Here is a 14,011-nt window from a genome sequence, read left to right on the forward strand (position 1 = left end):
TTCCAAGGAGTAAGTGTATGTTAATTTCATGGCTGCAGTCACCATCTGCAGTGATTTTGGATCCCCCCCAAAAGAAAGTCTGACACTGTTTCCACTGTTTCCTCATCTATTTCCCATGAAGTGATGGGGCCAGATGCCATGATCTTAGTTTTCTGAATGTTGAGCTTTAAGCCAACTTTTTCACTCTCTTCTTTCACTTTCATCAAGAGGCTTTTTAGCTCCTCTTCACTTTCTGTCATAAGGGTGGTGTCATCTGCATATATAAGGTTATTGATATTTCTCCTGGCAATCTTGATTCCAGCTTGTGTTTCTTCCAGCCCAGTGTTTCTCATGATGTACTCTGCATATAAGTTAAATAAGCAGGGTGACAATATACAGCCTTGACATACTCCTTTTCCTATTTGAAACCAGTCTGTTGTTCCATGTCCAGTTCTAACTGTTGCTTCGTGACCTGCATATAGGTTTCTCAAGAGCAGGTCAGGTGGTCTGATATTCCCATCTCTTTCAGAATTTTCCATGGTTTATTGTGATCCACACAGTCAAAGGCTTTGGCATAGTCAATAAAGCAGAAATAGATGTTTTTCTGGAACTCTCTTGCTTTTTCCATGATCTAATGGATGTTGGCAATTGATTTCTGGTTCCTCTGCCTTTTCTAAAACCAGCTTGAACATCTGGAAGTTCACGGTTCACATATTGCTGAAGCCTGGCTTTGAGAATTTTGACTGTGTGGATCTGTGTGGCAAATTCTTCAAGAGATGGGAAAATCAGCCCACCTGACCTGCCCCTTGAGAAATCTGTATGTAGGTCAGGAAAAACCATATGTGACTTATGGAAAAACCATAGCTTTGACTATGTGGAAATTTGTTGGCAAAATGAAACCTCTGCTTTTAAATATGTTGTGCTGGCTTGTCATAGCTTTTCTTCCAAGGAGCAAGCGTCTTTTAATTTCATGGCTGCAGTCACTATCTGCATTGATTTTGGAGCCAAGGAAAATGAAATCTGACACTGTTTCCACTTTCCCCCCATCTATTCACAATGAAGTGATGGGACTGGATGTCATGATCTTCACTTTTTGAATGTAAAATGGGTAGTCAAATAGTTGATATGATTAAAGTGCTTAAATAGTATCAGCCACATAGTATAGATATTAAATTATAGCTATTACTGCTCTACCTTTGGTATTACTTTTATATTATTAGGTTTGAATGTGATAAAATCTGTATATATCTTAAGAGACACAATCACTTATAACCTTAATTTTTTGTTTGTGTTGTAGAAGTAACAGTTCCAGTGGAAGTATTGAAAATATCATGAAAAATATATGAAATTTAAATTATTCAAATGTAAACAACCAACTAATCCCTTTAAGTTTGCAGATATTACCAAATTCTATGACATTATCTGACCACAAGCATCATTGTAAAACTTCCAAAGAATTAAACAATGTGGAAAAATGTTCAAGCATTTTAGAGACTTGTTAACACTCTAATTGGATAAAAATGCTAATACTTTAGAATACTCATTTATCATGTTTTATTTACTTGTAAAGCTTATATTTGTTGGAATAATCTCAAAATAAATTTGTCATACCCACTGACAAAATGGCTTAAATAATAAGCAGGGACAAGCAAAGGAACTGGTTGAATGCTTCTGTCAAATTATAGAGTTCATTGCAAAATTACAGATTTGGCTAAGAACGTAAGGCACCAAATATTATCATGACTGTAATAAAATCTGTTTTATTTCATTGTACATGGATAAGTCCTCTGGTGTTGTGATTTTAGTTAACATTTGGAGCTAAACACTGAGACCATGGAGAGCTTTAGTTCTACCAGTCTTGGCCAAATAACACAACTGTGATAGAGGTTTTAAAACTCATTAGTAAGTTCATGACATAGTCTGAAAGCAATTTATTGGGATAAGCAATAAGAGCACTAAAGTCACAGTTGGTACAAAATATGAACTTGTTCCACGTAATCAAACTGTGTCACAGGAAGTAGTGTCCCAAGTTTTCCACCCTTATCCTCCACCCCACACCACCCCAGAAGTGTAGAAGACTTAAGAGGCATACATAAAGTTGTAGAAAGAAATATATCAAACATTGAAAAGAGAGGCCACCGAACTCTTGAAATGTTTTCTAATATTTGTCTAGAATCAAAAAATTATAACAAAATTAAGGATTTTTTTAAAACTAAAATTTATTTTATTTTTTATGTTGAAACTGTCCCTTTTCTGTTGAAGCAAAAAGACAACATTAGTGTATTCTTTAAGGTTAAAACGTTGAATATGTGACAGTGTATTCACTAATAATGACTGTTTTCTCCTATTAGAATATTTTATAGGTCTATCAGCCTAACAGGACAGTCTTATTCTTACAAAATCCATTTATGTCAATGTTACATATGCAAGAAAGACTGAATTCATTGATAGCAAAAGTGAAGTATCAACAATCAAGCCTTGATAATAGTATGTTAGATTATTTGATGTGATAGTATGCATTAGTTATAAATTCAAGTACTTGTTGAAAAATATTTTGAATATTATAACGATGCTGTAGATTGAGAACAAAAGTAAATGGTCTTCATTATAACCTCCTAAATTGAACATCACATTTGTATTGCTATGAAATGACTGAAGCAACTTAGCATGCACACAATGCAAACATTATCAGATTACCCGACACCTTCAGAAGAATAGAATTTGAAGAACACCTCAGATGGTTTACTGAAACAAAAATTTCTTGTTTAAAGCTGTTCATCTTATTTTGATTAACAATGAATTCTAAGTTTCAGAATTTATCACGAAAGGTAGCAAAATAATTTTTCTAGTTTCCGAATGTGTATGTTTCATTTTAGGTGCTTGAGATTGGTCAATACAAAAAGCAATGAGTTTTTCCTGTTAAATTATGCTTCATTTTAATGTTTAATTTAGTTTCAAGGATCTAAAACTTGATTGCTGAACAATGATAGATATTTCCATTCAACTTTTTGAAAAAAATTTTAATCACGTGATTGTTTTATTGATTACATTGATGGCTACTTTTTGTTGACTTAAAAAATTTAACATTTAATAATATTTTGCTATAATGGTTTTATTACAATAGTGATAAAGCATATATAATATTGTTGCTATTGTTCAGTCACCCAGTTGGTCGACTCTTTGTGACCTCATGGACTGCAGCTCGCCAGGCCTCCCTGTCCTTTACCATCTCTTGAAGTCTGCCCAAGTTCATATCCATTACAATGAGTCAGCTGTTTGCATCAGAAACCCAAAATACTGGAGCTTCAGCTTCAGAGTCAGTCCTTCCAAGGAGTATTCAGGTTTGATTTCCCTTAAGATTTACTGATTTAATCTCCTTGCTGTCCAAGGGACTTTCAGGACTCTTCTCCAGCACCACAGTTCAAAGGCATCAATTCTTTGGTGCTCTGCTTCTTTACAGTCTAACTCTCACAACAGTAGGTAACCACTCGGAAGACCATAGTCTTGACTATATGGACCTTTGTTGGCTGAGTAGTATCTCTGCTTTTCAACACACTGTTTAGGTTTGTCATATCTTTCCTGCTCAGAAGCAATGTCTTCTAATTTCATAGCTGCAGTCACCATCAGCCATGATTTTAGAGCCCAAGAAGAGGAAATCTATCATTGCTTCCACCTTTTCCCTTCTATTTGCCATGAAGCAATGGGGCCAGATGCTATGATCTTAGATTTTTTGAAATACATTTTGGGCCAAAAATAATACCAAATACTAAGTAATAACAGTAAACTGGTAAACACAGCAGAAAAATAGAGATTTCATGTAAATGACTTAATTTTGAGAAATACTAACTTCAACAAAAAAAAGTCTTAATGAGATACAGAAGAGTAAATCTTTCTTGACTTTTAATACATTGGAAGATATGACTGAGTGTCCTTGATGAAACTCTGGTATAGCATCTATCAAATAGATAAAAATTCTGGATAATTAAATTTATATAGGTTTATTCTAAAGTTTGTCATCAGTCCACAGAATCTTTTGTGAGAAAGATCAGTTTTCTGGATCAAATTGTAGGTTCATGAATTTTTGATTCTCATTTGTTAGAGAATTTATTAATCTGCAAAGAAATTATCAGCATTGTGGTTAGTGTAGTAAATTTACAGCTATTGTTGTAAAAATATGTGCAAAGCTTTAAAAGTGAATTTTATTTGTAATTCTCAGGCCATTTTGGGGGTGTTGTAGTCTTTGGAAAGAATATATGTATCTATATATAGTCTTTAAATATATATATATATGTTCAAGAACCTGACAGAATTTCCTTAGAAACTTGGAAATATTTCCAGTTCTTAGAAACAATTGCTCCAAGGTTTTGAGACTAAAAAACAAGTTACTATTGTTACATTTGGTTTGGTTACTGGACAGATTTCATTAGTCTACCTACGCACTCAAACGACATGCCACATTTGCCATCCAATGTCAGCACAGACTGTGACAATAAAAGTGACACTCCAGAGCGCAGCCACTTCTTGGCACTGTAACCATGATCTTGGTGCTTCAATAAAAAGACAACACTTAAATTACTCAACTTTCCTTGGGAAGAGAATACTACCCAGAGAAGGAGTTAGAGCTAAAAATGAATATGAAGAAATATATTTCAATATCTGAAAGAAGAGAGATATGTACAGAACCTAGTGGTCAATCTCTCTTTGCTACAATATCTACCATTATCTGATCATTGGTTATGGGAAGATAGTGACCCCAGTCATTCAAGATTATTTCACCTCCTTTCCTCTAAATAAACTCTCAGGCAGTATCTCATATCTCAAGCATTTGTCTCAAAGATAGATTGGCTTTGCAGACTTCACTGGCTCTCTGATTTGTAAGACATTCATAAGGACAAAAAGAAATGATTCTGGCTTTCTAGCTGAGGAAATTCAGATACCCAAGCAGCTAAGTGCTCCTAAATCTGATCACACATTAGTTTCTCTTCACTGACACTACAATCTCAAGATAATTAAGTTTCATCACATTCATTGCTTGGATATCAGTGATTTAACACTATCTGCTATTATTTATTTTGGTGGGATTTACCTGCATATGACTCACAGAGTATAAGCATCCACAAGCTTGGAATATTAAAGCCAAAAAGGACTTCATGAATTATTTATTTCAATTTTAGGACAGTGAAATTACAACTCAAAAATGTTAAGTACTTTTCCTGATATTTAGTATCACTGGTAGCTCTAAAACCCAGGTCTTCTAATTACCCAATGCTTACCCACTCCCAAAGGGTTTTCTATATTCATAAATTTAGTTTTTATTTATACCAGAAACCTGGCCACATATTTTATTACATAACTAGTTAGGGCTATGACATTATGTTTATTAAAGACTGAACATTAGCAAAAGAGGCACTTAAGGGCTTGGTGTTTGAGAAGATGCAGACTGCATATGCACTTTGAAAGCTAATTGCCAGTATTCTGGTCTTTGTGCTGTGCTAAGTCACTACAGTTGTTTCCAACTCTGTGCAATCCTATGGATTGTAGCCCACCAGGTTCCTCAGTTCATGGGATTCTCCAGGCAAGAATCCTGGAGTGGGCTGCCATGCCCTCCTACAGGGGATTTTCCCAACCCAAGGACTGAACCCAAATCTCTCTCCTGTATTGGCAAGTGGGTTCTTTACCACTAGTGCCACCTGGGAAGCCCATTCTGGTGTTTACTATGTACGAAACATGGTGATAAGTGATAGACCTATGACAGCTTAAAGAGTAGCTGATGGAAGTGACACAAAGGGAGGAGTGTGCAATGAATAATCAGTATATGCCAGATGTTATGTATCCCCAGAACTCATTTTATAAGGTCAACACTGCTAAAAATAAAAGCTACCATATTTTGGAGTGAATTGTATTAAATGTTAGTCAGTTTAAAAATAAGGTCATCTGATTTCCATAAACTTCCCTGGTTTCATTCCCAGAAATACATTATATATGTGAAAAATAAGACTGGGAAGTTTTAACATTGGTCTGTTGTCCATGCTGAGTTCCTCAGCAATATCCCACACACGTGCCATATACTCTCAATGTACATTTATTTTCATGGCTGTAAAGCTTATTTTCTTATTCTCTTTAAAATATTTCAGCACATCAGTTTCCCTCTACCAGAAATGTCATTCTAGATATCTTTCCCAGTTTCCAACCATCTCTTTCTCCCACTAGAATAAGAACACAATGAATTTGGAATTATCTTTCACATCCATGTTAGAATTTAGCATAGTATTAAACATAGATGAAGTACTCTCAATATTTTTCTAATAACAAATAACATTCTTTCACTTTTGGGGCTGATGAATACTCTGGTGAATAATAACAAATATCAATTAGGATACTTCTATTTACACTCAGCTGGGTCTAGTTATTCAGGAAGAATTTTTCCACAGAAAATTAATATTGGTATTACCAAATTGGCCCATATGTATTTTGGACCTTGTACACCAGTTAGCTTTGACCTTATTTATAGAAGTAGAATTATACCTTGGAAAAGTTCTGTATTAGTCAGGGTTCTTCAGAAAAAAACGACCAATGAGATATGTGCATATTTACATGAATAATTGTATTTTAAGGACTTGACTCACATGATTGCCTGTTGAAAAAAGATAAGAGGTGATGCTGCAGTCTTAAGTTTAGTCCATAGGGCAATTTAGAAGACTGAAAACTCAGACAAGCTTTATAGTCTTGAGGGAAAATTCTGTTTCCTTTGGGAAATCTCAAGTGAAATGAAAGTTGCTCAGTCATGTCCGACTCTTTGCGACCCCATGGACTATACAGTCCATGGAATTCTCCAGGCCAGGATTCTGGAGTGGGCAGCCTTTCCCTTCTCCAAGGGATCTTCTCAACCCAGGGATTGAACCCAGGTCTTCGCATTGCAGGTGGATTCTTTACGAACAAAGGTATCAAGGAAGCCTGGGAAATTACAACTTTGCTCTTAAAAATCTTCAACTGATTAGATGAGGTTCACCCACATTATGGAGTATCACCTTTTTAACTCAATTTATAGATGTTAACCACATCTACAAAATATCTTTGCAACAGCAGCTAGACTAGTGTTGGACCAATAACTGGGCCCCATAATCTAGCCAAGTTGACACATAAAATGTATTATTCACAATCACTGTAAGTAATAGCCCCAAAGAGCATGTGTATGTGAAGGACCTTGCAGATATGAGGCTTCCAGAATATCTTTCTATGCATTGTGTAAACCCTCACTGACTGAGTACAGATGGTTGAAGATGTCTTAAGGTAGTATAAAAACCCCTACCCACTAGTAATCCAGCAGAACTGATATCTTTGTGTGAACAGGGTGCACTCTGAGCTGTAATAAACTTGGTAAATCCTACCACTAATCTCTATCAACAATCAGCTTCAGAGGGTACATAGAAATCAAAATCATAATCAGAACCTAAGTATTTGGTTAATATATAAAGTGTGGTGATAAGATACTGGGTATGTTTCCATGTCAAAATAACTGACAAAACCCATGTGCTTTCTTAAATTGATGTTTGAAATGAGAAAGGAAAATTCCTTTGAGAAATCTAACTACATTCAGGAAGTTTTCACCTAGAATTGCTGAGTAAAATTAATATAGCTTTCAATGTATTCTTGATCTTTATAAAAGTAGTTGCCTTTGTTCAGTTATGTCCAAGAGCTAAGGGTCTGGTATATTTCTAATTCTGTTTTCAATTTTAAGCACATTTCTTAGGACATGAAGCATAGTGTTTAAACAGTGATTTCTTGTGAATAAATTGTCAATTTTTCCACACAAAAGACATTTATGATGATACATTACCTATTGTTAAGAAATTCAATGTGATTTACAAAAGAAGTCATTCTTTATAGGCAGAAAACTCAGGTTTAAATGTGCCCTTCTGCTGACCATCCTCTGCATATCTACTTTCAAAACAAGCCAAAGTGAATCATGAGTAATCACTCATGTTGATAAGCCTGTTTCATACAAGTCTATTACCCAGACTGACAATGGATGGGCTGTAAAAGCTGAAATTGGCACCAGCATAAGTTATGGACTTTTACGGAAGTATCCATTGAAAATTTCCAGAGAAAAACTACATATACATTGACATACCATAAAAAGAATTAAGGATAGCATAGGATCATACACACACACAAAAAAAGTTTACAAAGTGATTGGCACAGGAAGAAGTATGGTTATAAATAGGCAACTGGAAAATTTGTCCATCTTAACAAAGTAATTCTGACCTAATATTAATTCTTATTTAGAAAACACTTGCTATCTCAATTCAAACCAGTATTTTTTTTTCGACTATGAAAACTAATGCAGTAAGTCAAATGCAATAGAAATACGCAAGAACAATTTCTTTTTACTGCCACATAGAAAAGATGATTTAAAAGTCAATAGCCCTTTGACATTCTCAGTATTATTTTCATTTTGGCAGATAAAAACTTACTAAATGTCTGTTTTAAGTAAGATTGCAGGTAGAAACCGAGTTTCTTATGTTTATTTTCAATATAGAATGAAAACAGCACATGATTTTTAACCAAACAAAGGATGGACTTTTTTTTTCAAAATGCTCTATGAATTATTTTTACTCACAAGGCCAATTCAAATTTTAGAAAATAAATCATTATCAGTCTTAATCAGGAGCACAGGCTAGAGCCTGTGACACATTTCTGCCCCTTTCTTGATTTTCAAGAAGTTTAGAAACAGCTTATATGTAGTTTCATTAAAAGATCCCAAAGTTGAAGAAATCTCGACTTTTTCCCATGCCACAGCTGATTTGATGGGACGCTTAACCCAGAATTTTGCATGAGTAAAAATTATCTTACTGAAAGGCTAATTATTGCTTAAATTTTTATTTTGTCATTACTTTTGGAAACTTTCAGTTATTTACCTTTTTTTTTCATAAAGATCTGATTATCAAGAAGAGTGACCCTGTCTTCCAGTTTATAATGTATTTTTTTTTCTTGCTTTTTCTTGGAAGGGAGGATAATGGAGACTTAGTGTGCATGTTTTCTATGAATTCCCCTTATATACATTTTTAACCTTGCAGTGAAAATGAACAGTACACAGACAACACCGAGCCTGTCTTTTTTACATTTTCACGTTACCAATTTGAATTACACATGTTGAGCTTGCCAGCATTGGCCACTTGCCTCAGGGAATTATTGTTGAAAGACAATTTAAAACATTGACTCTGAAGAGTCACATTCTCTTAGGGTAACAAACATTTCATACAACAACTTCGAATCATTTTGAATTTTAGAGAAATATAACAATTCTAAGGCCAAGATTTCTTAAAAACATACTGATGTTTAACTCATGAATGGCTATTTGTTGTGTGTGATCTGCATGGAGGGAACAGATTGCTTCTTTTTTTCATTTTATTGTGTACTTGTTAACCTATTTCTAAAGGTATTATGCTAATTATAACACAACTCTTCACATTCAGAATCAGAATTGCTCATTTTCAAGTTTTTCTTTTTTTCAAATTGTAATCTGTTAATTACTTGTTTAATGGAGTGTGTAATTACCTACTTTAAGTTAGGAAACTGTTTTCCAATTTCAAAGATGGAAATCTACTTTAGAAATGAAAGAATATAAATGCAATCCGTTCTGATACAGAATATAACTCTTTACCTCCCTTAATGGTTCTAAGTGAAAAAGATTAGATTGAAAAACACTCTTATTTTCTCTCTGTTTTTGTGCATACCATATCAAACATAGGTGAAATTTACAATAATGGAAATAGGTTACCATTCAGCTACACTTTGCAGAGTAATTCTACTTTCCATTTGTGGCATAAATGACACAAATGAGTAGAGCAAAGGAAAATTACTAATCTCCAGGACAGTAGGAAAACCAAGTTATTAATGTGATGTATTTTTTTTTTTAAATTTGATTCATTTTTAATTGAAGGACAGTGGCTCTACAATGTTGTGTTGGCATCTGCCATTCTTCAGCATGAATTAGCTACGTACATACATACATCCCCTCCTTCTTGACTCTCCCTTCCATCTCCCACCCCACCCCCCCCCCCCCCTCTAGGTTGTCACAGAGCACCGGGTTGAGCTCCCTGTGTTTCACAGCAAATTCCCACTTGCTATCTATGTTACATACGGTACTGTATGTGTTTCCATGCTTCTCTCTCAGTTTTCGTCCCACCCTCTCCCATTTTATTTTATTTTATTTTTTATTTTTTTTTTTTTTAAGGAACAGATTTAGTAAACTTTATTCATGAAAATTAGAATTTAGAGATAGTCTTAATTTATATGCAAAACTCTACAATTTCACTGCCTTTTTAATGAGGCTGTAATTTGTGATGGAGTGCAGCTAACTCTCCACTGCATTTACTTAACAACATATGCTAGAGGTATCACCTCTTGAAATTTTTTTCTTTTTTTAAAATTTATTTATTTATTTTTAATTTTTACTTTACAATTCTGTATTGGTTTTGGCATAGGACTTTTGGACTCAGAGGGAGAGGGAGAGGGTGTGATGATTTGAGAGAATGGCATTGAAACATGTATAATAACATGTAAGAATCGAAATGCCAGTCTATGTCTGATGCAGGATATGACACGATTGGGGCTGACGCACGGGGATGACCCAGAGAGATGTTGTGGGGAGGGGGGTGGGAGGGGGGTTCATGTTTGGGAACGTATGTACACCTGTGGTGGATTCATGTTAATGTGATGTATTTTTGAAAGTGTTTTCTTTTTCAAATACTTGGCCAAAAGAGAACACTTAGTCAAAAAATAGATTAAGTGTGGAAACAAGACAGAAGAGAACTGGAACAATTTAGGAAATATAACAATAATCTATAAGATTAATTGAGTTTGGAATTTATATATGAGTTATATGGTTTATATGGATGATTTAATTCTATTTAAAGCAACTACAAATAGCTCAGACCAGAAAGAATCCACCTGTAATGCAGGAGACCCAGGTTTGATCTCTGAATCAGGAAGATCCCCTGGAGAAGAGAATAGGTACCTACGCCAGTATTCTTGTCTGGAGAATTCCATGGATAGAAGAGCCTTGCAGGCTACAATCCATGCAATCACAAAGAGTTGGCCTTGACTGAGCAACTAACACTATCACTCTTTTAAAAGCAACAGCAAATATAAAAAATAGTCAGAATAGTCTTGTGTCACACATGAGGAGACCATTGTAGATACTAAGTGAAATTTGTTATTGCCCCTCAAGTAGAAGTATAGGTTTCATTGTCCAAAGAAATGTCTCCAAAAATATTTCTAGCTATCTTAATGGATTTATATATTCTTAGGGAATAAAGAAGAATCCACTTACTCATAATTTTTTGATGAACATGTACTCTCTTAATGATCTTTCATGATAGGGGTTGAAAATTGATCATAAGAATTTTTGGCAGCAAAATCTCTGTGCTGAATGGGTAAAGAAGCAATATACCAGGGCTTTTCTTTTGTTGAAGTGTCTGTAATGTGGGCACAACTGGCAGGTAACCTAAGAAAATGCTTTAAAAAAAAATCAGTGGCTACATGGACTTATGTCAACAAAAAGAAACAAATTAAGGAACTCTAAAACTTCTGTCCTCATAAAAGCAAGGATGACACCGGCAAAAAATTGTTTGAATCAACTTTTCTAGGTCAATAGAAATTAACCAAAGGTTTGCAAGAGGATTGAGGAGGGTTTAGTTATTTTTTTTAAGTTAAGTCTCAGTATGAATAATGAGGTTTTGGCATTTTAACTTGAACTGTTCTTAACTTCTCTCCCATTCTAGCTTTTCAGTAGTTTGAACCACTAACCCTGTAAACGCTGAACAAAGAGCTTACAATTATTTTGAAATCTAGTATCCTTGTGTCCAGCAGAAGGATAAAAGGGTTGAAGCACCTCAAAATGTTGCTCCCAGAGAATCATTGTTGTCTAGAGATTCCCTGGAAGATACTACTTTCAGGGATGTCTTTGTGTTAACTGAATTGAAGTTCATATGAGAAATGGTTTCTTTAGAGTTGTATACTGAAAATGATAATTTAGAGATCATTGTTTACCCACAAAGTTGTCTGAGACAGTGGATAATAGTTGGAGCCAACAATGAGATAGCCAAAATGCTTGAAATGAAAAGCTAGGGAATGAGATGTCCATAGGATGCATTGGTACTCTAGCAGGACACATATGCTCAGAAATATTTTAAGAAGCTTTTACGCTTTCAATTCTAGCTGACCTTGAAGCTCTGAAGAACCATGAAGTAAAGAGTAAGTGTCAACTGCCTCTTGAAGGCATGCTCAAACATGCACAGGAAGTTTTATCAGCCAAACTAGGAGACTTATTAAGGAAATATATGTCCATTTGATGAAAAATTAGCAGAATCTAGGCTAACCAAAGACTTCAGTAGACACATACAATAAAGAATATAGACGTTAAATAAAATAATTACTTCAAGAGTGTTAAGAAAAAAAGAAAGAATAAAAGCAACCACAAACAACAATAACAACCAACCTGGAGAAGTGAGAAAAAACTAATTTTCAGAGTTGTCACATTATATTATTTAAAATGTCCAGTTTGTAATGAGAATATTATGAGGCATGCAAAGACACAGGAAAGCATGACCCATACACACACACACACACACACACACACACACAAGCTAATGATAGAAATTATCTCTGAAGAAGCCTGCATGTTGGAGTTACTAGATAGACTTCAAATTAACTTTTAAAAATATGTTATGAGAACTAAAGGAAACCATGTCCAAAGACATAAAGAAAAGTATAAGAATGCCATCTCTCCAAAAGAGAATATTGAAATGGAATAGATACAATTGGAATATAAATTTTAAAGTTGAAAATATAGTAAAATAACTAAAATAAAAAATTCAACACAGTGTGTCAATAATAGATTTGAGCAGGCAGAAGAAAAAATCTGTAAATTTGAGATTTCAATTAGATTATTCAGTCTGAGGAATAGAGAAAAAAAGAGGCAAAAAGTGAAAAGATTCTCAGATATCTGAGCACATCATCAAGTATATTAACATGTTCATAATGTGAGTCTAAAAGGAGAGAAGAAAGAGAAAGTAGTGGAAAAATATTTCAAAAAATAATAAAAGCTTCTTAAATTTAATTAAAAATTAGTCAACAGATCCAAGAAGCTCGTCATACATCAAGTAGTTTAAACTCAAAGATCTATACCTTGATACTTTGTAATCAAATTGTTGAAAACAAAGAGAGAGTATGAAAATGAAGGTACAACATACTGAAATTTATGAGCTGCATGAAAGTTAGTTCTCAGTATGAAATTTATAACTACAAATGACTTCATTAAATATTTTTTCTCAAATCAATTTCACCTTAAGAAATTAGAACCTACAGACCAAATTAAACCTAGAAGCTAATGAAGAACATAGAGCAGAAATATATTAAATAGAAAATAGAAAACCAATAGCAAAAATTCCAAAACAAATAAATTTGTGTTTTGAAAAAGATCAACAAAATTGACTAATATTTAGCTATATTTAGCTGTACTAATTATAAAAAAGAGAACTTAAATTATGAAAATCAGAAATTAAGTAAAAAACATTACTACTGACCTGACAGAAATAAATAGATATACACCAGAAGATTATGATCATATTGAATAAACTTTAAAAAATAGACAAATTGCTAGAAAACAGAAATTATTGCAACTAATTCTATGTGAAATGGATAAACTGAAAATTTCCATAAAAAATAAAGAGGTTAACTTAATCAGAAAAGTAGCCACATAGAAAGGTTCAGGAGCAGATTGACTCACTGTTGAACTGCACCAAACATTTAAAGAAGAGTTAATACTTATCTTCCACAAACTCCTCCAAAATATAGAACTTGAGGGAACAATTACCCAATCATTCTATGAGGTCAGTTTTAACTTCACAGAAAAGCCATATTTAAAAATTCATAAGAAAAAACTATAAGCTGATATCCCTTTGAATACAAATACAAAAGTTTCCAGTATTCTTTAAAAAAAAAAAAAAAACTAGCAAAAAAGAAAAAA

Source organism: Oryx dammah, unplaced genomic scaffold (genome assembly GCF_014754425.2).
Source record: "Oryx dammah isolate SB20612 unplaced genomic scaffold, SCBI_Odam_1.1 HiC_scaffold_3, whole genome shotgun sequence".
In the NCBI taxonomy this organism is placed as follows: Eukaryota; Metazoa; Chordata; class Mammalia; order Artiodactyla; family Bovidae; genus Oryx; species Oryx dammah.